The sequence below is a fragment of the Elgaria multicarinata genome, chromosome 1 (assembly GCF_023053635.1).
Source record: "Elgaria multicarinata webbii isolate HBS135686 ecotype San Diego chromosome 1, rElgMul1.1.pri, whole genome shotgun sequence".
Lineage (NCBI taxonomy): Eukaryota > Metazoa > Chordata > Lepidosauria > Squamata > Anguidae > Elgaria > Elgaria multicarinata.
The window spans coordinates 94,729,544-94,754,210 of NC_086171.1; the positions used below are offsets into that span (position 1 = coordinate 94,729,544).

A 24,667-nucleotide genomic window follows, 5' to 3' on the forward strand; every position below is an offset into this window, starting at 1 on the left:
AAGCCTGTCGAGGCCACCAAGGAGTTATTAGGATGCAGTCCGATCTGTCCATCTGAATTTTGGCTAGGACCCTCGTTAGGAGTGGAAAGGGGGGAAAGATGTAAAGAAGGTCCCCTCTCCACGTTCTGGTGAATGTGTCTCCTAACAAGTTTTTTCCTTTTCCTGCTCTGGTGCAAAATCTGGGGCACGCTGCGTTTTCCTCCGTGGCGAAGACATCGATGGCTGGATATCCCCAGTACTGAAAGAGATCTTCCCTTGTTTCGGTATCGAGCTCCCACTCGTGGTCGGTGTGGAAGGACCTGCTGAGGGAGTCTGCGATGGTGTTCTCCTTCCCTGCTACGTGAATTGCAATCAGGTGAGTATGTCTTCTTAGGCACCAATTCCAAATTTGAATTGCCGATCGAGTCAACGGATGTGACCTTGTTCCCCCCTGTCTGTTGATGTAACAGACTACGGTGGTGTTGTCCATGGCAACTAGGACATTCCGGCCTTTGATAATCTGAGCAAAGGTCTTCACCGCATTCTCTACTGCCAAAAGTTCCAAGTGGTTTATGTGCTCCTCCTTTTGGTGTGGAGACCATCGGCCTTGGGCAGTGAGGGAGTTGCAATGCGCCCCCCATCCAGTCATGGAGGCATCGGTCGTAATCATTATCGAAGGCAATCTTTGTTGGAACGAAACTCCTTCTAATAAGTTCTCCATTGACAACCACCACCTCAGGAATGCACGCACTTGTCTCGGTATCGACAGGTAAGTTCGGTGGGCGTTGCGTCGGAGGTCGAACGTTTTGAGAAACCAGCCCTGTAAGACTCTTATTCGTAGTCTTGCGAACCTGATCACTGCGGTGGTCACTGCCATTAGCCCCAGCAGTCTTTGAATTGTCCATGCCGAGAGTCTTGGTTGGCCCTCGATGTTGAGGATCAAATCGCGAAGTGTTTTCGCTCTGGAGACAGGGAGATACGCCCTTCCGTCTTGAGACGATAGGGTGACTCCTATGAAATCTATCTTCCTCTGCGGGGTCAAGATAGACTTCTTGAAGTTGACCCAGAGTCCTAAAGTGTCCAACAGTTGGAGGTTCGTGACTATGTTGTCGTTGAGTGTGGAGTAGTCCTCCGCCACCAACAGCCAGTCGTCTATGTACGGGTAAATGTAGATCTCCTTTTGTCTTAGGTGCGCGCAAACAACTGCCATCACCTTTGTAAAGACACTCGGCGCCGTCGCTAATCTGAAAGGGAGGACGGTGAATTGGAACTGATGAGTCCCGATGGAAAAACGAAGGTAAGTTTGATGAGACTTCCTTATGGAGATGTGGAAGTAGGCATCCTTCAGGTCTACCACAGCGAACCAAACCCCTGCATGTAGGAGTTGGAGGATGGAAGTAACCGTTGTCATACGGAATTTTTTTGGGGTGATGTAAGTGTTCAATTGTCGCAAGTCCATGATTGGTCGAAGACCGCCATCTTTCTTCGGGACCGTGAAATAACGTGAGAAAAACCCCTCGTTGATCTGATTTGTGGGTACGGGGAGGATGGCTCCCTTCGATAACAAAGTTTGTACCTCGAGAAGCAGAGGGGGGGATGGTGTCGTTATTTTCACTCCCGAAGAAGGAGGGAGGGCATCGAATTCTATGGCATACCCCTTTTTGATGATGGTGAGCACCCAGGAGTCTGATGTTATTGTCTCCCATTGATGTAAAAATGGTGCTAAATGGTTTGCGAAGGGTGGTAGACCTGGGATAGGGAAGTCAAAGGCGCTGCCTTTTTGTAAAGTCGGGTTGGCGCCTGCTTTGTTGGTAGTGACTTTGGTACGGTCTTTTTCTTTGCAGCTGTTGTTGTTGCTGCCTTGGTTGTTTATCGAATTGGGGGCATTGCTGTATTTGCGGAGCTGGCTGCCTAGACCATCACCTTGGTTTGTATTGAAGCATGGGTTGGGAGAAGCCCATCTTCCTGGCTGTGGTATGGGCCTTGTAAATGGAGTCTAGTGACTCATCCGTTTTGTTGTTAAAGAGCCCCTCACTGTCGAAAGGCAGACTTTCAATTCTTGTCTTGGTCTCTTGACTGAGATTTGCTGACCTCAACCAGGCATGCCTTCTAAGTGTGATGGACCCCATCATTGACTTCGGATGGCAGTTGGTCTGATGCCTGGCTGTACTTAATTGCTGCCTGGCTATAGCTGAGGCTTCCGATTGGAATACCCTCGCTGTTGGGAGAAACAAGTATTGTTGTACAAATTCCTCCGCAGCTCGCAAATAAGTGAGCTTTGAAACTTAACGCAGTTTATTTAGAGAAGTTCTTCAAAAACAAAACAACCAGGCTTGTAGCAGCAAATTATAACAAAGCAATTGTCTCACCATAAATCAAAGTAAGCATAACAGCTTTACGGTTCTCCTTGACAAAAGTTGGCTTTGCATCAAAACAGCATACTCCTTTCTCTGGCAGCAACAGCAGCTTACGCCATACCCTCAAACCTCCACTGGCTGACTGCATAGCCTTTTACTCCCTTCATTCAAACACCAACAGGTGTGCTGAGCTTGCAAGTTTCAACCAATAATCTAACCTTAATTACTGTTAAGGTTAACACGAAAACCTGACATCCCCCTGCTTTTTGTGTACACCGATACAGTAATTACCTCATTTAATACAATTGTAAGTATTTTGTCAACTTCTGATGTTGTTCCTTATTTATCGGTTTAGACAACAAATCCGCAGGAATGTCTTTTCCAGCTTAATATTGAACTTGCAATAAACCATTTCTTATACATTCTTTTGCATGACACAATTTGATTTGCAAATATTTGGTTCTTTGCTTACAACTATGCTTACAATGTTTACAATTGCATAGTTAAAAGCATTCAGTTCTGCTTCACAAGAACTTAATGAGACTGTAGACTGTTTTTTACAGGACCAATCAAATAAACTGTTATTTAACATGTAACAAACTCCAGATGTACTTTTTCTATCATTTATATCATCTCCAAAACTAGCATCAGCATGAATTTCTAAACCTCCAGTGCATTCCTTTGTGAACTTCAACCTGTAGTTCAAAGTACCTTTTAAATAATGTGCTATTCGCTTCATAGCTTTCCAAGTATGTTCTGTGGGTTTAGCAGTTTGCCTACTCAATAAATTTACACTCACAGAAATATCTGGTCGGGTAGCATTGGCAATAAAACTTAGTTGCCCTAGTATACTTCTGTACAAAGTAGCATTTTCAAAATGTTTACTTTGGCCACCTGCTTGGAAATTCTGCACCATTGGAGTATCGACAGAATTAGCATTCTGTAAATTAAGTTTGTCAATTACATCCCTTATTTTCTTTGATTGATGCAAATAAATATTGCCCTCTTGGTCTTTTTCTACCTCTAAAGAAAGATAATTAGTTACATTACCCAAGTTTTTTAACTCAAATTATTCTTTTAAATTTTGTACAAACCTGTTATATTTTTCTTTATCAGACCAAAATATTAACAAATCATCAACATAACACAATACATACAACTTGTGCTCTTTTTCATGTTTAACAAATAAACATTGATCTGCTTGCCCTTGCTTAAATCCCATGTCTCTGAATGTTTTTGACAATTTAGCATTCCATGCTCTTGCAGACTGTTTCAATCCATATAGACATTTTTCCAGTTTGCATATAATGTCTTTGTCAACTTTAACACCTTCAGGTGGTAATATGTAAATATCCTCATCAAGTTTTGCATTTAAATATGCGGTAGTTACATCTTGATATGATACTTGCATATTTTTTGTGCAGCAAGTTTAAACATCATTCTTATGCTTTCAAAGCGTATTGTAGGGGCAAAAATTTCATGATAATCTTTAGGGGTGTGCACGGACCCCCTGCTCCGCTTCACTTCCAGATCCGCGATTTCTGGAACGGGCCGCTTCGCCCCGCCCCCGCTCCGCCCATGTCCACTCCGCTCTGCTCAGAGCTCCGGATCTGGATCGGAGCTCCATTTCCCCCCCCATAGGCTTGCATTGAAAGCTAAAAAAGTAAACAACTTTTTTTCTGTTCAAGTTAGAAACCTCATGTTTGGCACCATGACACCTCATGGGGGTATACACATGCACACCAAGTTTCAAAGCAATCCCATCATCCCCTGATTTTTGGGGAATTTATGAAAATCGGGCACCCCATTCACACCCCTTTCCATAGCTCCGTCAATTTGCACGCTAAAAATCTCAAACTTGCCACCATGAGAGCTTATCCAGGGACACACACACACACCCAGACTCAAGGCAGTCCCATCATCCCCTGATTTTTGGCACGGCTCTAACCTCTAACGCACCACCCATAACCCTAATTCACACCCTTTCGATAGCTCCGTCAATTTGCATGTTAGAAACCTCAAACTTGGCACCATGATAGTTTATCCATGTGTCCACATGGATGCCAAGTTTCAAGGCAATCCCATCATCCCCTGATTTTTTGGGAATTTTTGAAAATCGGGCACCCCATTCAGACCCCTTGGGATAGCTCCGTCAATTTGCATGTTAGAAACCTCAAACTTGGCACCATGATAGCTTATCCATGTGTCCACATGGATGCCCAGAATCAAGGCAATCCCATCATCCTCTGATTTTTGGCGCGGCTTAACTCAACCCAAATTGACCCATTCTACAACTACGTCAATTTGCACGTTAGAAACCTCAAACTCGGCACCATGATAGCTTATTCATGTGTCCACATGGACACCAAGTTTCAAGGCAATCCCGTCATCCCCTGATTTTTGGGGAATTTATGAAAATCGGGCACCCCATTCACACCCCTTTCCATAGCTCCGTCAATTTGCACGTCCCCTGATTTTTGGCGCGGCTTAAACTTTTTAACTCACCCCAAATCAAGTCCCATTCTACAACTACGTCAATTTGCACGTCAGAAACCTATCCTTTGGTCCCATGACAGATTACGCATGTGTCCACATGGATGCCAAGTTTCAAGGCAATCCCATCATCCCCTGATGTTAGGGGAAGTTTTGAAAATCGGGCACTCCAGTATGTCAGGGATTTAAAGTTGCAATGCAGACAGCTCAATGGGGCCAGTTCAAAGGAAATCCCAACATGCCACGAGATAACCCTAAATCTTCTTCCACATTTGAAAAATGGATTATTGAACTTGATAAAGTCTAAGTGAGCGCAGGAAGGACTTCTCCCCTGAGTCAAAGCAAGACACATACACCATCCCTGCAAGGCGGGAAGGGGAGAAGGGAGGGAAGGCAGGCAGGCAGGCAGCATGCATTGTAGTGCCGCAAGGATGGCTTGAGCACTAACGCATAGCAAACCAACCCGTAAGCGGGCGCAAGGAGCAAGTGAGGCAAAGATGGCTGGTTGTTTCTTTCTAAGCCAGCAGTTACGCATTGAGGGGCACAGAGGAGGACGACTGGGAGCAAGCGTGCCGGAGGGTGCTGGGCACGAACCGCAAAGCCCATCCCAGGCACCAGGCGGGCAGAGCAGGCGAGGACCACAGCATCCAACACAAAGTGGCTTTGGTGAAGTCAATGGCTGTCATGAGTTGAAGTGAGAGCTCACTTCTCAGAAAAATTAAACTGTCCGTACACACTAAGTGGCTGTGCTACGGGAGATCGGTCGACTGCTGGAGCTTGGCTCGCGCACATAGGAGAAGTCCATGAGTTGAAGTGACAGCTTGCTTCTCAAAGAGAGGGTTACAGCGGAAGAGGGGTGGGACGAGACCGGGGAGAGAAGCTCGACCAGCTTCTGCGACTAATCCTCACCCACATCCTGGAGGACCACAGCATCCAACACGAAGTGGCTGTGGTGAAGTCAATGGCTGTCATGAGTTGAAGTGAGAGCTCACTTCTCAGAAAACTTAAACTGTCCGTACGCACTAAGTGGCTGTGCTACGGGCGATCGGTTGACTGCTGGAGCTTAGCTTTTTCTCTGAGGGGAAGTCCATGAGTTGAAGTGAGAGGTTGCTTCTCAAAGAGGGGGTTACAGCGGAAGAGGGGTGGGACAACAATGGGGAGAGGAGCTCAACCAGCTGCTGCTACACATCCTGGCAAACCAGAGAATCCACAGGAGTGGCTGTGGTGAAGTCAATGACTCTCATGAGTTGAAGTGAGAGCTCACTTCTCAGAAGTCCATGACTTGAAGTGAGTGACAGCTTGCTTCTCAAAGAGGGGTTACAGCGGAAGAGAGGTGGGACGAGACCGGGGAGAGAGGCACGGCCAGCTGCGCCTTCTCCGTAGGGGCTGTGCTCAAGTGTCTGAACTTGAAGTTGAAGTGAGAGCTCACTTCTCAGATAACTTTAATTGCTCCATATGAGACTGGGGAGAGAAGCTCGACCAGCTGCTGCAACTAATCCTCCTCACCCACATACTGGAGGACCAGAGCATCCACCGTAGTGGCTGTGCTCAACTCGGCGCACTACAAGACGAGTTGAAGTGAGAGCTCACTTCTCAGATAACTTTAATTGCTCCATATGAGACTGGGGAGAGAAGCTCAACCAGCTGCTGCAACTAATCCTCCTCACCCACATCCTGGAGGACCAAAGCATCCACCGAGAAGTGGCTGTGGTGAAGTCAATGGCTGTCATGAGTTGAAGTGAGAGCTCACTTCTCAGATAACTTTGCTCCATATGAGACTGGGGAGAGAAACTCGACCAGCTGCTGCAACTAATCCTCCTCACCCACATCCTGGAGGACCAAAGCATCCACCGAGAAGTGGCTATGGTGAAGTCAATGGCTGTCATGAGTTGAAGTGAGAGCTCACTTCTCAGAAAACTTAAACTGTCCGTACGCACTAAGTGGCTGTGCTACGGGAGATCGGTCGACTGCTGGAGCTTGGCTCGTGCACATAGGGAAAGTCCATGAGTTGAAGTGACAGCTTGCTTCTCAAAATCACCAGACTGGATCACGAATAGTGCATCTGATCCCTGAGCTCTCCAAAGGGCGACCCGTGGACTGCTGGAGTTAACCTCCCTCAATTGGGGAGTGACGGGCAGGCGGGCATGGGCAGGCAGGCATGGGCCGGTGGGCACAAAGGAGCTGGTACCTTGCACAGGTATGCCATAGATCTCTGGGGGAGTGAGTCCCAGCAGATCCAGCTACCTCACAAGGACGGCTCCCAGGCAGGCGGGCATGGGCAGGCAGGCAGGCAGGCAGGCAGGCAGGCATGGGCAGGCAGGCAGGCAGGCGGGCAGGCGGGCAGGCAGGCTTGGGCTGGTGGGCACAAAGGAGCTGGTACCTTGCACAGGTATGCCATAAATCTCTGGGGGAGTGAGTCCCAGCAGATCCAGCTACCTCACAAGGATGGCTCCCAGGCAGGCGGGCATGGGCAGGCAGGCAGGCAGGCAGGCGGGCAGGCATGGGCCGGTGGGCACAAAGGAGCTGGTACCTTGCACAGGTATGCCATAGATCTCTGGGGGAGTGAGTCCCAGCAGATCCAGCTACCTCACAAGGATGGCTCCCGGGCAGGCAGGCATGGGCAGGCAGGCAGGCAGGCAGGCAGGCAGGCAGGCGGGCATGGGCAGGCAGGCAGGCAGGCGGGCAGGCATGGGCCGGTGGGCACAAAGGAGCTGGTACTTTGCACAGGTATGCCATAGATCTTTGGGGGAGTGAGTCTCAGCAGATCCAGCTACCTCACAAGGACGGCTCCCAGGCAGGCGGGCATGGGCAGGCAGGCAGGCAGCCGGGCAAAAAGGAGCTAGTAGTTACTGAAGCAGTTACTTTGAGTGTGGAAGATTTGTGTGCAGGCTTGGAGCACATTAACGTTGCTGCTGGATGCAAAGTGGAAGTGTTGGATGACATGGAAAAACCAAGCCTCAGCCAGAACCTTCCAAAGGGCAACCCGTGGACTGATGGAGTTTTCCTCCTGTTCCCGGTGGCTGGGACGGGTCTCGGCTTCTCAAAGCCATGGCACTGGTGTTTATGCACTGCAGCTTCTCCTACGAGAGCTGTCCCACGGACGACCGGTGCCTTACTGGAGCTTAGCTTTTTCTCTGAGGGGAACTCCATGAGTTTAAGTGACAGCTTGCTTCTCAAAGAGGGGTGGGATGAGACTGAGGAGAGAGAACAGAGCATCCACCATAGTGGCTGTTCAATGACAGAGCTTCAGGAAGAAGTGAAGTGACAGCTCACTTCTCAGAAAACTTTAACTGTCCGTACGCACTAATTGGCTGTCCCACGGACGACCGGTGCCTTACTGGAGCTCAGCTTTTTCTCAGAGGGGAACTCCATGAGTTTAAGTGACAGCTTGCTTCTCAAAATCAGCAGCCTGGTCGAGGCTTGATCCCTGAGCTCTCCAAAGGGCGACCCGTGGACTGCTGGAGTTTAACCTCCCTCAATTGGGGAAGTGAATGAGTTTAAGTGAAAGGTTGCTTCTCAAAATCAGCACACTGATCGAGTCACCCACATCCTGGAGGACCACAGCCTCTATGTAGTGGCTATGCTGAAGTCAATGACTTCCAGGAGTTTCAGTAAAAGGTTGCTTCTCAAAGGCGAGGACTCTCCTGTTCCATTTTCGCAGCGAGACAGGCAGCTGCAGTAACACTCACAACCACACACACAATGACAGCTTTTGCACAGAGGCTCATAAGTTCAAGTGACAGCTTGCTTCTCAAAACCATACTTCTGGATCAGGGAGTACGTCTTCCACTGCCAGGGCACTCCAAAGGGCGACCCGTGGACTGCTGGAGAGAGGCAGCCTGGCTAGTGGTGGTGGTGCCAGGCATTGCCTTGCCCCCTGCTTGCACCTCACCCAAACACATGCAGTCAATCATGGAGTCTTTTGGAACTGGGTGGAAAACTATCCGGATGAGTTTACTAAGCTGTACCAGACACCACAGAAATGAAATGAAATCGAGTGTGGTGCTTTGCCCTCACATAGTCACACACACACATACACACACACACGGACGGTGACAAACTCTGCCTACAGCTTTTGTAGAGGCTCATGATGCCCACCAGGCAGGAAGTATTCTGGGGAAGATTCAGCCTGGCAGTGCCTGCTACGTCGTCTACTGTGGTAGTAAGGAAGAGATAGCCTGAATTTGACGGAGTGAACTGAATTGTAGAAGGACTACAGCCTGCCTGCCTGTATGCAAGGCGAAGAAGGCATGACCTTACTGAGAGAGACGAATCGAATGATTCAGAGTTGATGTTGTGAACTGAAACACAGCCACTAAATAATAATAATAATAGTAATAATAATAATAATAAGAAGAAGAAGAAGAAGAAGAAAAAGCCTGCCTGCCTGCCTGCCTGAACTGCAGTCTGCCTGCCAACCGAAGGAGGGGTGGAATTAAAGGGAGGGGAGCCTGCCTGTCACTCCCACGAGGGCTTGAGGGTGCTGTATCCCAGCAGGGGCAGATTGCTCTTCAGAAAGACCAGCTGCTCCACCAAGTCCGGCTCCAAGCGAGAGCGGTGAGGGGTCACTATGTCGCCCACCATAGAGAAGACCCTCTCGCTTGGAACACTGGTGGGTGGGCAGCTGAGTCAATCCATGGCCACCCGCGCCAGGTCCGGCCAAATCTGGCGGCAGGATGACCAGTAGGCCAGGGGGTCCATGGTGCACTCCTCCATGGGCTCTTCCAGGTAATGCTGCACGGCGGTTGCAGCGTCATCCTGGCCGGTGGCTGGGGAGGGTCTCTGCCCAACCACGGTGTGCAGAGCCTCTGCCCAATACTCCTGGCCTGTGCTGCTGCTGGGAGGGATGCAGGTGAGGCTGCTGCTGCTGCTGCTGCTGCTGCTGCGGGGAGTGGTGGCCTGCTCCTCTGCCTCACTCTGCCCCACCCTCTTGGCCCGTGCCGCCCGCACTTCGCCCACCAGCATTTCCACCCAGTGCTGCCTGCTATTTGGCCCACAAAGCCCATCCTTCACACGAGGGTCACACATGGCTGCCAACATGTGGACCCTGTCTGTTTGGATGGGCTCCAGCCTCCGTGTCAGGCCGTCCCTCAGCCTAGTCACCGCTTCGCAGACCTCGGGCTCGAAGCGCCTGCCGGTGATGAGATCCTTGTACTCCAGAAACTCGCCCATCTGTTTCTGGAGATGCCTGCATACAGGGATCACCTGGCTGAGGAGGGCAGAGCTAGTGCTCAGGGTCTCGGTGGCCTTAAGGAACGGCTTGAGGACTGCCACTAGCTGGGACATGGCGTCCCACTGCTGCTTGCCCAGGGCTGGGTGGACGCCCATGTCCCTGACCCTGAACAAGTCGTGGATGGCACACTGTTGCTCCACCATATGCTCCAGCATCAGGTAGGTGGAGTTCCAGCGTGTCACCACGTCTTGCACTAGCCTGTGCTGCGGGAGATTCAACTCCTCCTGCTTCTCCCGCAGCAATCGACTGCCCTTGACGCTGTGGTGGAAATGCCCTGCCACCTTTCTGCAGCTCTCCAGGAGGTTACGGATCCCAGACAGGGGACCGAGGTTGGCCTTGCTGCCCATCCCAAGGCCGTCCCTCACCACCAGGTTCAAGACGTGCGCGATGCAGTGGACGCCCTCGAATCTGCCGTCGCGCACCGCCTTCACCATGTTGGCTCCCCCATCCGTGACCATGTAACCGCGGGTGACATTCTGCCCAGCTAGCCACCCATCCACCATGCGGTTCATGGCCTCCGTAATCTCCCCTGCCGTGTGGGACTGGTCCATCACTTGCGTGTGGAGGAGGGCCCAGCAGTAGCCCTCCTTGCCAGTCCCTCTAGTGCTGGATGATGCTTCCTGCCCCACGCCTGCCCACCAGTGAGCCGTCAGGGACAGGTAAGCGTGCACTCTGCCCTCGCTGGACCGAATGTCTGAGGTGAAGTGCACCATCCATGCCTCTGCCTGGCACAGATGACCCAGCACTAACTCCCTGCAGGAACGGTACAGGGAAGGCACCACCCGCCTGCTAAGGGTGGTGCGACACGGCAGCTTATAGTATGGCACCACAAGCGCCATCAGCCTCTTGAAGCCTGCGTTGTCGACGAGGCTGAATGGCTGGTCGTCCAACACCACCATCTCACCGATGCAGGTGGTGATCTGGGTGGGCATTGGAAAACGCCATCTTGTGGGTCCATACTTCCCCCACCCCATGTCCTGCAGGGTTGCCTGCCTAACCCTTGTGGGGATGGGAGATGGAGAGCTTAGAGTGGCAGTGGCAGTGCCAGCAGCAGCAGCAGCAGCAGCAGCAGCAGCCTTCGGCTTTTCCCTGGAACCAGTCACCTTGCCCACCTCTTTCCCCAGCAAGATCGCCTGGTGCTGCCTCTGAAGATGCATCTTCATGCTGCTGGTTCCATAATGCCCTGTAGATGAACCCCTGCTTAGGCTGAGTTTGCAGTGGCGACAGACAGCAAAGCAGGGATCCGCTCCCAACTCAAAGTGGTCCCACACTATGCTTGTCTTTCGCTTCCGTGGTGACACCACCAATTGCCCGCCTGAGCTCTCTGGTGTTGCCACAGAAACAGGGGTGGCAGCGGAAGAGGTGTGGGATGAGACTGGGGAGAGAGCCTCGGCCTGCTGCTGCTCCTCCTCATCCCCCACATCCTGGAGGACCACCGCCTCCTCCTCCCCCTCCACTGTGCTGAGGACCTCATCTAGGAGGTCTGGAGACAGGTCCATCAGCGGGCTTATGGGCTCAAAGGATAATGAAGGAGTTGGGGATACTCCTCCTCCTCCTCTAATGGCACTGCTGCTCCCACCCTCAAAAAGAGAACGCCGGACACAAGTTGCAGAAGAGAGTGCCTCTGCCTGCTCCTTCTCCTGCTTCTGTTGCGGAGCAGCCAGCCAAGGAGTTGCCCATTTGATTTTCACAGCAGGAGAGGCAGACTGCTTACTGGTGCCAGCCTGACCCTTGCCTTGACCACTGCTTTCAGCATGCCCCACCACAGACATGCGTCTGCTCCCTCTTCTCATGATGATATTACTAATAATAATATACTAATATACTACTACTAATATGTATAAGAATAAAATATTAATAATAATAATATCTATAAGAATATACTAATATGCTACTACTAATATGTATAAGAATAAACTATTAATACTAATAATAGTATGTATAAGAATATAAGAATATATATAAGAAAATTAATGTATGTAGGGAAATGGGACAAGAAGTGTGTGTATGCTTTGCCCAAACAGGATTTGAAATGCTCAATCAGTGGCTGTTGCACTTCACAAACAGTGCACTGCACACACAGCACGCTCACACAATCACACAGTCACACACAGAGTCCAAGTAACAGAGAGAAGAAATAGAGAATAATATTTTTTTTGGTATTTTTTTTGTATTTTTTGGTATATAGAACGAAGGAAGATGAAACACAGTCAGGCTTTAAGAGAGGGGAGGGGGGGACAACCAACCAACCAAACAAACAAACACACACTCCAAAGTTTAAAAATAAAGTTTATATTAAATCAAAGTAAGGGAAAAACACAGAGCAAACTAAGCTAAAAGTCAGAAAGAAGCAAACAAACACACACACACGCGCCAAGCTAAATCCTAATCTATCTCCAAAGTCCAAACACAGCAGCAGCACCTATAACTAACTCCTCTCTCCACGAACGCCAACCCACAAAGAGACACAAAGCAGAAAGCTCTGAGGGTCTCTCTGCCTTAGTCCCCCCCTCCAACGCTGGGATTGGAGGATGCTTCATGAGGTGATCAATTCTCATCAGGATTGGGAGTTGAATGTGCCTGTCATCGCTTCAAAACAAAAAAACAAAAAAACCCCAAACCGCCGGTTTGTTGACCTGATTTTTAAAAAATTCTAGCGCGCGACCCGCACGACGCAGAGAGGTGAGAGTAGTCCCAAAATGATCCCCATCCACGACTGTCTAAGCACAAGAATTTTCAGAACGATAGCTTAAAAAACAACCCAGTTATCCCCGATTCTTTTCCGCAATGCAATCCTATGGGCGAAAACCACTGTTTGACCCATGCTGTCCCTGTTTGTTGACCCGATTTTTTAAAAAATATAGCACGTGACCCGCACGACGCAGAGAGGTGAGAGTAGTCTCAAAATGACCCCCATCCACGACTGTCTAAGCACAAGAATTTTCAGAACGATAGCTTCAAAAACAACCCAGTTATCTATCGGCGAAATGTTTCAAGATGGCGATCGGAGTGCTCCGCGGAAAGAGAAGCGCTCCGAAAATGGTTGCTTCTCTTTGCCTTGCTTCTAGGGGTCCGCGGTCTGCTTCTACTCTGCCTCTGGGCAAGGTGGAGCAGGCCAATTCGCTCCTGCTTCTGCGCTTCTAATAGCGCAGTAATAATCTTGCCCTTCTATTTGGGCGAAACCACAAGCAACTAACCTTGCCTTGTGGCATACTATTTTTCCAAATTGATCAGTTTTTACTTTAAAAATCCACCTGCTGTCAAGAAGTTCTATGAAAGGTTGTTTTTTAACCAACCTCCAGGTTTTATTCTTATCTAGTGAATTTAATTCAGTTTGTATGGCTTGAAGCCAAGGTTTAGCATTTTCGTCAGACAGTTTCTGTACATCTTTATAACTTTGAGGTTCATAAATGGCTCTACCAGCAAATTCATCAGAGTATCTCACAGGTGGTATATCTTTGGTAGAATGTTCTGACTTACGCACTACAACATGCTCATCCTTAGAACTATCAGCATCACTATCCTTTTCCACTGTGTCCATAGTATGCAATGGTTTTTTATCTTCTGCATCACTCCCAGATTCTTCTGATTGTTTCAAACTGTCCCTTTCACTACTGCTATCCTCACTTTCATCACTATCACCACTATCATTACTTTCTGTTTCACTTTCGTCAACAGGAGTGGATTGGAAAATTCCAACTCGTTCCCAATTAACATTATACTCAACACTTCTTGTTAATCTTATATTTTATTTGTCATTAGCACTCTATATGACCCTTTTTCATAACCAAGAAATATTCCATGCTGACCTTTTTCTTGTAACTTCTGACTTTGTGGTGTATGCACCCACATGTCAGATCCAAAAATCTTAAAATGACTCACAGAAGGTTTTTTGTTGTACAATTTTTGATAAGGAGTGCACTCTATTACTGAACTTATGCTTCTATTACGCACATAGTTAAAACAGTTCAGTGCCTCCGCCCAGAACTCATCTCCTAAGTTGGCATCGTGCAGAAGTGTTTTTAACCCCTGCAACAGGGTTTGGTTCATTCTCTCACACAAACCGTTTTGCCATGGAGAACGTGGGGTGGCAATCATGTGCTCTATCCCCTGCTGTGAAAGAAAGCTTTCAAACTCCGCAGAGCAGAATTCTCCACCTTTGTCAGTGAAAAAACAGGTGACTTGGGTATTATGCTTATTATTAACCCAAGCACAAAATAATTTAAACTTTTCAAAGGCCTCATTTTTCTTCTGAAGCATATATACAAAAGAATATCTTGTATATTGATCTATGAGGACCATAAAGTAATTTGCTCCACCTCTGGAAACCTTAAGGGGTCCAACAAGATTGCCATGAACAATTTGAAATGGTTTTTCAGCTTTTCTATTTGTCATTTTCCCCTTAGGGGCTTGCTTAACCTTATGCTTTGCACAGGATATGCATTTCATGTGGTACTTACAACTTTTCAGTTTCATCCCTTCTACTATAGGCTGCATTTTGGATACCGCTTTAAAATTTAAATGACCAAACAGCCTATGATAAGAGTGAATACAATTATCATGTAATTGAGCATTTGACTTTGATTTCAAAGTTTTAACCTCACAACACTGACTATCCTCCTCCTCTTTTTCTTTCCAGTATGACAATAGAAACAGCCCATTTCTCTTTTTAGCATACAAAATCACTTTGTTTTTTTTATCAATTCACATTTGAACTTCGAGAATTTAACAGCAACATTCTGCTCAGTTAATTGTGATACGCTCAATAAATTTTCAGATAACTCAGGAGCATATAGTATGTTCTTAATTGAGGCATTTAGGCTTTTACGGAACACAGTTCCAAGCCCTTTACTCTCAATTACTCTCCCATTGGCAAGATGGATAGTCCCCTTTTGTTTAGTTAAACCTGTAAACAAACTCTTATCTTTGCACATATTGCGGGTAGCACCACTGTCTATCACAAAATGGTCCCACCTTTTCTTTGAAGTGGACACAGCAACAAGCGCTTTAACTTGTCGCTTAAACACCCCTTGCTGTTTTCCTTGTCCTTGTTTATTCCTTTTTTTACAATTTCTACGTAGATGCCCCATCTCTCCACAAGAAAGACAACGACGTACTTTTAGTGCCGCTATCTTCTCACTCTCAGCAGTTAAATTACCCCTGCTGTTTGATATGTGCTTTTGTGAAGTTGCAATTGCATCATTACACCTGGAAGCCACACGCCTATCTACTTCAGCCATGAGCCTCACTTGAATAAGTTCAAGAGTCAGCTGTGCTGGGGGCAAAGCAGCTAATTGAGCAGCGATACTTTCATAACTTTCATTTAAACTGCTCAATACAACGTAGCAGAATTGCAAGTCAGGAATTTCAACTTCATGTCGTAATAACTCATCTCGGAGCGACCTTAAATTCCTCAGATGTTTAGCTAGGTCACCATCTGGAGCAAGTTCAGCCCGATACATTTGTTTAAAATACACAATGGTCGACCCATTGTGTATGGGGGATAACTTTCTCCTACAGAAAGTGGGGGAAGGAACTAGAGGATCAGCAATCCTTGACTTGTTATTGACCAATAGGGATGACTTAGTGGATAAAGTGGCAGTTACGGGAACTCTGGGGGAAAGTGACCACGTCATACTTGAATTCTTGATTATGAAGGAGACAAAAGTCGAGCGTAGCCATACACGTACTCTGGATTTTAGGAAAGCTGATTTTAATAAACTCAGAACTATAATAAGTAAGGTCCTGTGGCAAGGGAGCCTAATGAGAAAAGGAGTGCAGGATGGGTGGGAGTATTTAAAAAATGAAATTTTAAAGGCACAGTTACAAACAATTCCAACAAGGAGAAAAGAAAGAAGACAACAGAGGAAACCAATGTGGCTCCACAAAAAGCTTAGAGATGACCTGAAAACAAAAAGGGATACATATAGGAAGTGGAAGGAAGGCCAGGCTATAAAAGAAGAGTACAGACAAGTGGCGCAGAAGTGCCGAAATGGCGTCAGGAAGGCTAAAGCTCAGAATGAGCTGAGATTAGCGAGGGATGCTAAAAGCAATAAAAAGGCTTTCTTCAGATACGTGAGTAGTAAAAGACAGAGGAAAGAAATGGTGGTTCAACTGCTTAATGAGGATGGCAAATTGATAACAGACGACAAAGAAAAGGCTGAAATGCTCAATTCCTACTTTGCCTCGGTCTTCTCCCAAAAGCGGGTCTATGACCCCCCTGGAAAAAGTGAAGCAGAAGTTGAGGGGGCAGGATTGCAGTTTGAGATTGATAAACAAATGGTCAAAGAACACCTAATTTCCTTGAATGAGTTTAAATCCCCAGGGCCCGATGAACTGCATCCTAGAGTAATGAAGGAGCTAGCAGAAGAACTCTCAGAACCTTTGTCCATTATCTTTGCAAAATCATGGAAGACGGGTGAGGTGCCAGACGACTGGAGGAGGGGTAACGTTGTCCCTATCTTCAAAAAGGGCAAAAAGGAGGAACCTGGGAACTACAGACCAGTCAGTCTGACATCCATCCCTGGGAAAATTCTGGAGCAGATTATAAAGAAGTCAATCTGTAAACACCTTGAAATCAATGCAGTGATTACTAGAAGCCAACATGGATTTGTCAGGAACAAATCCTGTCAGACTAATTTGATCTCATTTTTTGATAGGATAACCTCCCTTGTGGACTGTGGGAATACTGTGGATGTCATATATCTTGACTTCAGCAAAGCTTTTGACAAAGTACCACATGACATTCTGATCAACAAACTAGCTAAAAGTGGGCTAGATGGAACAACTATTAGGTGGATCCACAGCTGGCTACAGAATCGGACTCAAAGAGTACTTATCAATGGAACCTTCTCAAACTGGGGAGAAGCAACGAGTGGGGTGCCGCAGGGCTCAGTCCTGGGCCAAGTGCTCTTCAACATTTTTATTAATGATTTGGACGAGGAGGTGCAGGGAACGCTGATCAAATTTGCAGATGACACAAAATTGGGTGGGATAGCTAATACCCTGGAAGACAGAAACAAACTTCAAAGTGATCTTGATAGGCTGGAGTGCTGGGCTGAAAACAACAGAATGAAATTTAATAGGGATAAATGCCAAGTTCTACATTTAGGGAATAGAAACCAAATGCACAGTTACAAGATGGGGGACACTTGGCTCAGCAATACTACAAACGAGAAAGATCTTGGAATTGTTGTAGATCACAAGCTGAATATGAGCCAACAGTGCGATATGGCTGCAAGAAAGGCCAATGCTATTTTGGGCTGCATTAATAGAAGTATAGCTTCCAAATCACGTGAGGTACTGGTTCCTCTCTATTTGGCCCTGGTTAGGCCTCATCTAGAGTATTGTGTCCAGTTCTGGGCTCCACAATTCAAGAAGGATGCAGACAAGCTGGAGCGTGTTCAGAAGAGGGCAACCAGGATGATCAGAGGTCTAGAAACAAAGCCCTATGAAGGGAGACTGAAAGAACTGGGCATGTTTAGCCTGGAGAAAAGAAGATTGAGGGGAGACATGATAGCACTCTTCAAATACTTAAAAGGTTGTCACACAGAGGAGGGCCAGGATCTCTTCTCGATCCTCCCAGAGTTCAGGACACGGAATAACGGGCTCAAGTTAAAGGAAGCCAGATTCCAGCTGGACATCAGGAAAAACTTCCTGACTGTTAGAGCAGTGCGACGGTGGAATCAGTTACCTAGGGAGGTTGTGGGCTCTCCCACACTAGAGGCATTCAAGAGGCAGCTGGACAACCATCTGTCAGGGATGCTTTAGGGTGGATTCCTGCATTGAGCAGGGGGTTGGACTCGATGGCCTTGTAGGCCCCTTCCAACTGTGCTATTCTATGATTCTATGATTCTATGACCCAGTTCCACGACGAAGATGAATTGTCTCTAATGCTGTCCACGTTAGTTTTGCAGTTTGTTTTCCATGGATATTAACCAATTGTTGGTCTGAGACAGCCAAAATAATTAGAGCCTTTGCTTTGACGTCATCATTACTCCATGCCTGCATAACGGGTGCGGGAGGATCTTCTGCTATGACTCTCCAAACTTTTTCTTTAACCAGATATGCCTCCATCCAGTAACACCAAATAGAAAAATTGGAGTCATCAAGCTGAGGGAAATAAAAGCCGCTGTCTTTACGTTCCGTCATTGAGCCTTGCGTTAACAGCCAGCAATCAAGCAATTAAACAGTAGCCAGAAGAGCAGCCAAATGTCCAGCACTCTCGTTGTTTAAACAAACTCACTCTGCCATCCCGAAGCCTCTCTGGTACAGCATCCAAGGTTCCAGAAATCTTCTCCTGGGACTGCATTAAATTTCAAAATTCTTCTCCTGGGCCCATAACCAGATGTTGGGAGAAACAAGTATTGTACAAATTCCTCCGCAGCTCGCAAATAAACGCAAGCATGAGTTTTGAAACTTCAACGCAGTTTATTTAGAGAAGTTCTTCAAAAACAAAACAACCAGGCTTGTAGCAGCAAATTATAACAAAGCAATTGTCTCACCATAAATCAAAGTAAGCATAACAGCTTTACAGGTCTCCTTGACAAAAGTTGGCTTTGCATCAAAACAGCATACTCCTTTCTCAGCAGCTTACACCATACCCTCAACCTTCCACTGGCTGACCGCATATTGCTGTGAAAGAGCGAGCCTTTTACTCCTTTCATTCAAACACCAACAGGTGTGCTGAGCTTGCAAGTCTCAGCCAATAATCTAACCTTAATTACTGTTAAGGTTAACACGAAAACCTGACACTCGCAAGCTCCCTTTTTTCCTCTGGTAGGTAATCACAAAGGGAGCCTATTTTCTCCCATAGGAAGATTTGATACCTTGCCATAGTGGCTTCATAGGCAGCAGCGTGAACTCCCAGCGATGCAGAAGCATAAATCTTCCTGCCCATGTAGTCGAGTTTTCTTCCCTCCTTGTCCACTGGGGCTGAGTGGTTCTTCTGTGACCTGCCTTGGGCAGACTCCACAATTATTGAATTGGGTTTGGGATGCTGAAACAAAAATTCAGCATCCTTCTCTTGTACCTTGTACATAGATTCCAGTCTTTTTGATGTTGGTTGGGTTGCACATGGCGTTTCCCATGAAATCTGTGCTGTGCGCTTTAATGTGGGAGGGAAGGGGATTGCTACCGTGGCGCTTGCTTCTATTTTTAAGACATCATAGATTGGGTCGTCGAGGGTTTCCGTGGGCTGTTGGATGTCTAAGCCCAAAGATTGTGCCATTCTGAGAATATGGTCCGAAAATCTGCCCATATCCTCAGATGGAGACGCTGGGTCCTGGGCGTTAACCACGTCATCAGGTGACGGCATCGAAGGAGCGACTACTAATCAGATTGATAATCGTCCTCTGGTGAGTTTGATCTAGTGGGTTGTGATGGTTGTTGTAGCGGTTCCAGGGCTTGGTCTTGTTGCAACGCTGATGTAGATGCGGTCGCTGCCGATACTGAGACGGTGTCGTCTTGACGTCGATGGGTCGATGTCGATGGAGACGGTTGAGGGGCCGAAGCCCTAGGCACGTGTATGAGTCTGGAGGCGGGAGAGGATATGCAAAATATTCTTCCGCCAGGTGTTGGTAGCTGCGTTCATCCGGGTAGTACGTTCGGGGGCGATAATAATCCCAATCGTACAAGTCCTGGGGTCTATAGTATCCTGAGTACTGCGATACTCGTTCACAGTCAGATCTCGGTGTGGTAGATCTCTCCCTGGAAGTCGTCGGTGCCGTAGGCTGGGACCTGTGTTGACTTGTTTCGTCCTGGTCCCTTTGGATTATGGTGGTACACTGTATAGAGGGCACTGATGCCGAATCACGGATTTCCCCTTCCGACATAGAGCTGCGAGCTGTTGGTAAGGGTATCGGTACCGAGGGGTGGTTCGGTAGGGTAGATTCTACAACCATCGGTACCGTGGTCGACGCCGAGTGCAGGCTTGGTCTGGAGCCTTTTGGCGTCGATGGAGGTAAGGCCACGCCTTTTGAAGGGGAGTGTTTATCAGACTCCCTTCTCTCCTTCTTCTTTCCCTTTTTCTGTTCTGCTGATTTAGGAGTCCGGGCTTTCTTAGAGAGTTTTTTAGCCGTGGACGTGGCCAAAGATCGGCCTGGCGAGGGGTATCAAAGCCCTATTTTCCGCCATTGTTTCCTCCGATATAACAAAAGATCGAACCTCGGGGCTCTGATCTTCGTTAGTTGTCCTTGAGGAAGTTTTCTCCAACCGCTTCTGCGGTATAGGGTCTGTTGCCCTGAGGGCTTTCTCCCAAAGAATGAAACGTAGCCTGTCCGCTCTATTCTTTCTTGTTTGTTTTGTGAAAGCCATGCAATGATGGCATGATGCAACTTTATGTCCCTCGCCGAGACAGAGCACACAGAGGGAGTGGCCGTCCGTTGGTGGGAGTTTAGACCCACATTTTACACATTTTCTGAAGGGTGCCTTTACGGCCATGCGCTTGAGGCGCCTGCGATCGAAAGATCGCTGCTGAAGAATAGGAAGATTAAAGAATATATATATATATATATGAAGAAGAAGATGAAAAGATAGAAAAAGGTTTTTGAATCCAAGATTTAAAGATGAAAGACTGCTAGGAGGATAGATTCCTAGGTCTTAGCACAATGGCGGACGATGAAGAACTGAGGTAAGGGCAGGAACCCCGGGCACAGGCGCAGTACCGTGGGGGAGGGGTTCCCGCCAAAAACGTTTTACCTAGCTAGTAGAGGTTCCGGTTCAGGTCTCCGCGCAGACGCAGAGCCCATATGTGTGATGCATAGAGACCACGATGAAGAACTGCAGGTGACTGAGAAAAGTAATCAGGTACCATCCTATTAGGAGCCCTGGTATCATCTATCTTTTTAATAGGCGACTTAAATTAAGGAACAGAATTTTGCCCCTTCATGACTGTTACAAGACTATCAACTCTATCTGAGATATCTAAGTTCCTTATATATATTTTTAATCGTTAGGGCCACCAAGTTATAATGCTCTTCCAAAAGAAGCCTATCATTACAAAAGGAAGCAGACTTTCCCTTAGCTTCATCAGCATTATCATTAACTACATCTGTATTTCCTATTATACTATTCTGATTTGTGACATTGTTTCCAGCACGTAAAGGTTGAGGCTCAAAACTCTCCACCTCCAACACACTAGAATCATAGAATCATATAATAGCAAGTCTGCTATGGTCACCTTAGCAGATGATCTATGCCTGAGTATTGACAGGGGGAGTGTGTCCCTGCTGGTACTTTCAGACCTCTCAGCAGCTTTTGATACCATCGACCATGGTATCCTTCTGGATCGCCTGAGGGGACTGGGAATTGGGGGCACTGTGCTTCAGTGGTTCCGGTCCTATGCTTGGTGATAGCTGCTCCTCAAAGAAAGAGCTGATGTGTGATGTACCACAAGGTGCCATCCTTTCCCCAATGCTATTTACAGTCTCTTTGACTGTAATTCGGCGGCATGAGGCAGGGTGCTATCACTATGCTGATGACACCCAAATATATTTCTCTATGCCTTCAATAACAGCATCAGCTAAGGATAGTGTGTTTCCTCTGAATGAATGCTTAGAGGCGGTAATGGGATGGATGAGGAAAAACAAACTTGGGGGTGCTTCTGGATCTGTCGCTCCAAATGACAGCTGTGAAAGGCCATAATCTGGGTTTGGAGGTGTGTCAACCAGTTCTGGATGGGGTTACACTCTCCCTGAAAGACTGTGTTCACAGCTTGGGGGTGCTTCTGGATCCATCACTCCAAATGACAGCCCAGATAGATGTGACGGCCAGGACTGCCTACTCTCAGCTTCAGCTGATATGCCAGCTTTGCCTGCTGCTGAACAGAGAACCCTGGTGGGCAAAGCTGAGAGAGATTAACACCCTCAGCTCCATCCAACTAGGTCTCTGTAATACAAGCCAGGTTGGCTTGTATCACAGTTGTGGTTTGAAGAATTACCATGTCCATAAGAACAGAGACGTAAAGCAGACAGTTGACCACATGAAAAGCAGAAGTAATGTCCAAGTTTGATGTCAGAAGGGATGGAATATTCTGGGAAGAAGATGATCTAAATTGATGATGTGGATCAATACAATTAGCTATTTCAGAATAAATTAATATGTATTAAGAGGGAGGTCTGTCTTTGAGGAGGGTTTTTAAGTCTGAACACAGAGGAAAATGATGTTTCCTTTCCCTCAGGCATGGTATTGTTTTGCCTGAGAGAAATGGAAGCCCCTCTGTGGAGAAGAGCTCCTTTGCAGAGTCAGTATGAGTATTGTCACTGGGGGAGTGTTTGTCTGTGTTTTATCTGTGTTTGTCTACATTTGTCTTAGCAAAGATCTTGTTCTCCAGAAATCTGCCAGACTTGTGAGAGTATATTCTTTTAATTTGCTTGGCTGAATGGAGGTTTGTGGATCTGTTTAACTTTAACTTTCTTAAATAGTTTTAATTAATGTTTTAAAGTTATAACAGTTTCATTGAGTTTGTGAGTCTGAGTGAAGTCAATCTTTCTGGGTGTCTATCTCCAAATCTTCCTTACACCTACTATAGTGGGAAATTTAAGGAGTATTGTTGAAAGGTACTGCAGGAAACTATGCTTCCAAGTAGCCTGTGTTTAGAACCACTTAAAAATAAAAAGACCACCAGTAAATGCCCTTACAATGTTCTAGTCAAGACAAAGTTACATTTCTCAATGACCATAATGATTGCGCCCTAGATCACTGGTCTTCAACTGGTCCAGACTCAACACTACCTCAGACTCTCAACCTGCAACATGAGACCCATGTTCACAATTTTCTCCATGGCCAACATGGCGGCAACAGCTTTGCCCATTTGGACTGATGTGACCCACCAGTTGAAGACTACTGCCCTAGAACAGTTAGTCACAGAATCAACCAGAGGGCAGGTGACCCTGGATTTAACTCTAAATAGTGCTGCCCAGGACCTAAGCACAAGAAGTGAGTGTTATCAAACCAATTGAAAACAGTGACCTCAGAGCTATCAGATTTAATATATAAGTGGAAAATTGCCAAGGAAGTCCAACACAGTCACATTTGGCTTCAAAAGAGGAAAGTTCTTTAAAATGAAGAAACTGATAAAAACAAAGTTGAAATGGGCAGTCAATAGGCATGGTGCGGGTATCTGGTTGGTGCTCAAAGCTTCCTGAGAAATTGCCAGCTTGGCCACCCAGACACACACACACTTCCTAGCTAAGCTGCTGATCCCTGCTGCTACCATAATGGGGATGTGAGGAAGAGAGGAAAGCATCTCCCCTCTCCTCCTCCATCCCTGCAACCACGGAGGTGTCTGCAGCAAAGCGGACTGGCCCCAGTAATTTTATGTAAGTGTCTGACACTTATGTAAAATGACCGGCCTGTCCCCATCACTGCCACAGTAGGAATGGGAGAAAGGAAGTGCTTCCCTCCCCGCTACAATTCCTGCTACTGTGGCAGTAGCAAATACAGGCCCCTGTAATTTCATTTAAGAGTCTGAAATAGAAATCTTTGATGAAATTGATTAATACTTTTGGTGATCTGACCGGTTATTCCTTTATTGGTCAAAGTCTGAATTGATGCCAATTGGAGATCATGTATTTCCTATTGTGTTGGCTAATAGGCAGTTTCGATGGTGCCCAGATTTTATTACCTATTTGGGAATACATTCCCAGAGAGATATCTCAATTGATTAAACTAAATTTGAGCAAGTTGATTAATGAGATTGCCTGAGACATAGACAGATGTTGAGTTTATAGGATAAAGTTAATACACTAAAGATGAATATTATACCTCAGATTGTTTATGTTATACGTGGGATTCCTTTACTTATACCTGGCAAATATTTTCAAAAACCTGATCAGTTTCGGAATCCTTTTTTTTGGACCCTCTTTCCAAATGGATAGTACTAGTCTCTCGACATACCAGAATAGATAAAAACCCTCCTTCAATTTTGACTGTTAGAGAAGTGAGGTATATAATATCAGATCAATTACATTTTCTCATTCTAAATTGACTTTATGGGAAAACTGGATTAAAAAATGGGAAAGAAAATGTTTTGCAGAGGACATGGATGGATAGGATGATTTTTTATTTTGGATCAATTAATGGGTCTGGGTGATGAGTTTTTGTTATTTTCTGATATACTTGCTAAATACAATTTATGGCTGAATGGCAATACTTGCAGTTGCAACACTTGCTGGAATCTAGGTTTGGTCCAGCTGTGTTTACAGCTTTATAGCCCCCATTGTTATTAAAAATGGTTGAACAGGCATAACAACCCACAATCCAAGTATATAAATTTGGATGGCTTTAAAAGGGGGTTGGATAAATTCCTAGAGGTGAAGGCTATCAGTGGCTACTAGCCCTGATGGTTGCATGCTTTCTCCAGTATTTGAGGCAGTAAGCCTGTGTGCACCAGTTGCTGGGGAACATGGGTGGGAGGGTGCTGTTGCACCATGTCCTGCTTGTTCATCCCTGGCCAGTGGCTGGTTGGCCACTGTGTGAACAGAGTGCTGGACTAGATGGTCCCTTGGGCTGATCCAGCATCAGGGCTCTTCTTATGTTGTTGTTGTTGTTGTTGTTGTTGTTGTTGTTGTTGTTGTTGTTATTATTATTATTTATTACATTTATA

General features: G+C 46.7%; 1 protein-coding gene across 1 annotated transcript in view; it reads right to left on the reverse strand.

The window, feature by feature from the left end:
* GFAP (glial fibrillary acidic protein) overlaps window positions 1-24,667 on the reverse strand; it is an 88,294-nt gene that overhangs the window by 53,471 nt on the left and 10,156 nt on the right. The window lies entirely within an intron of this gene.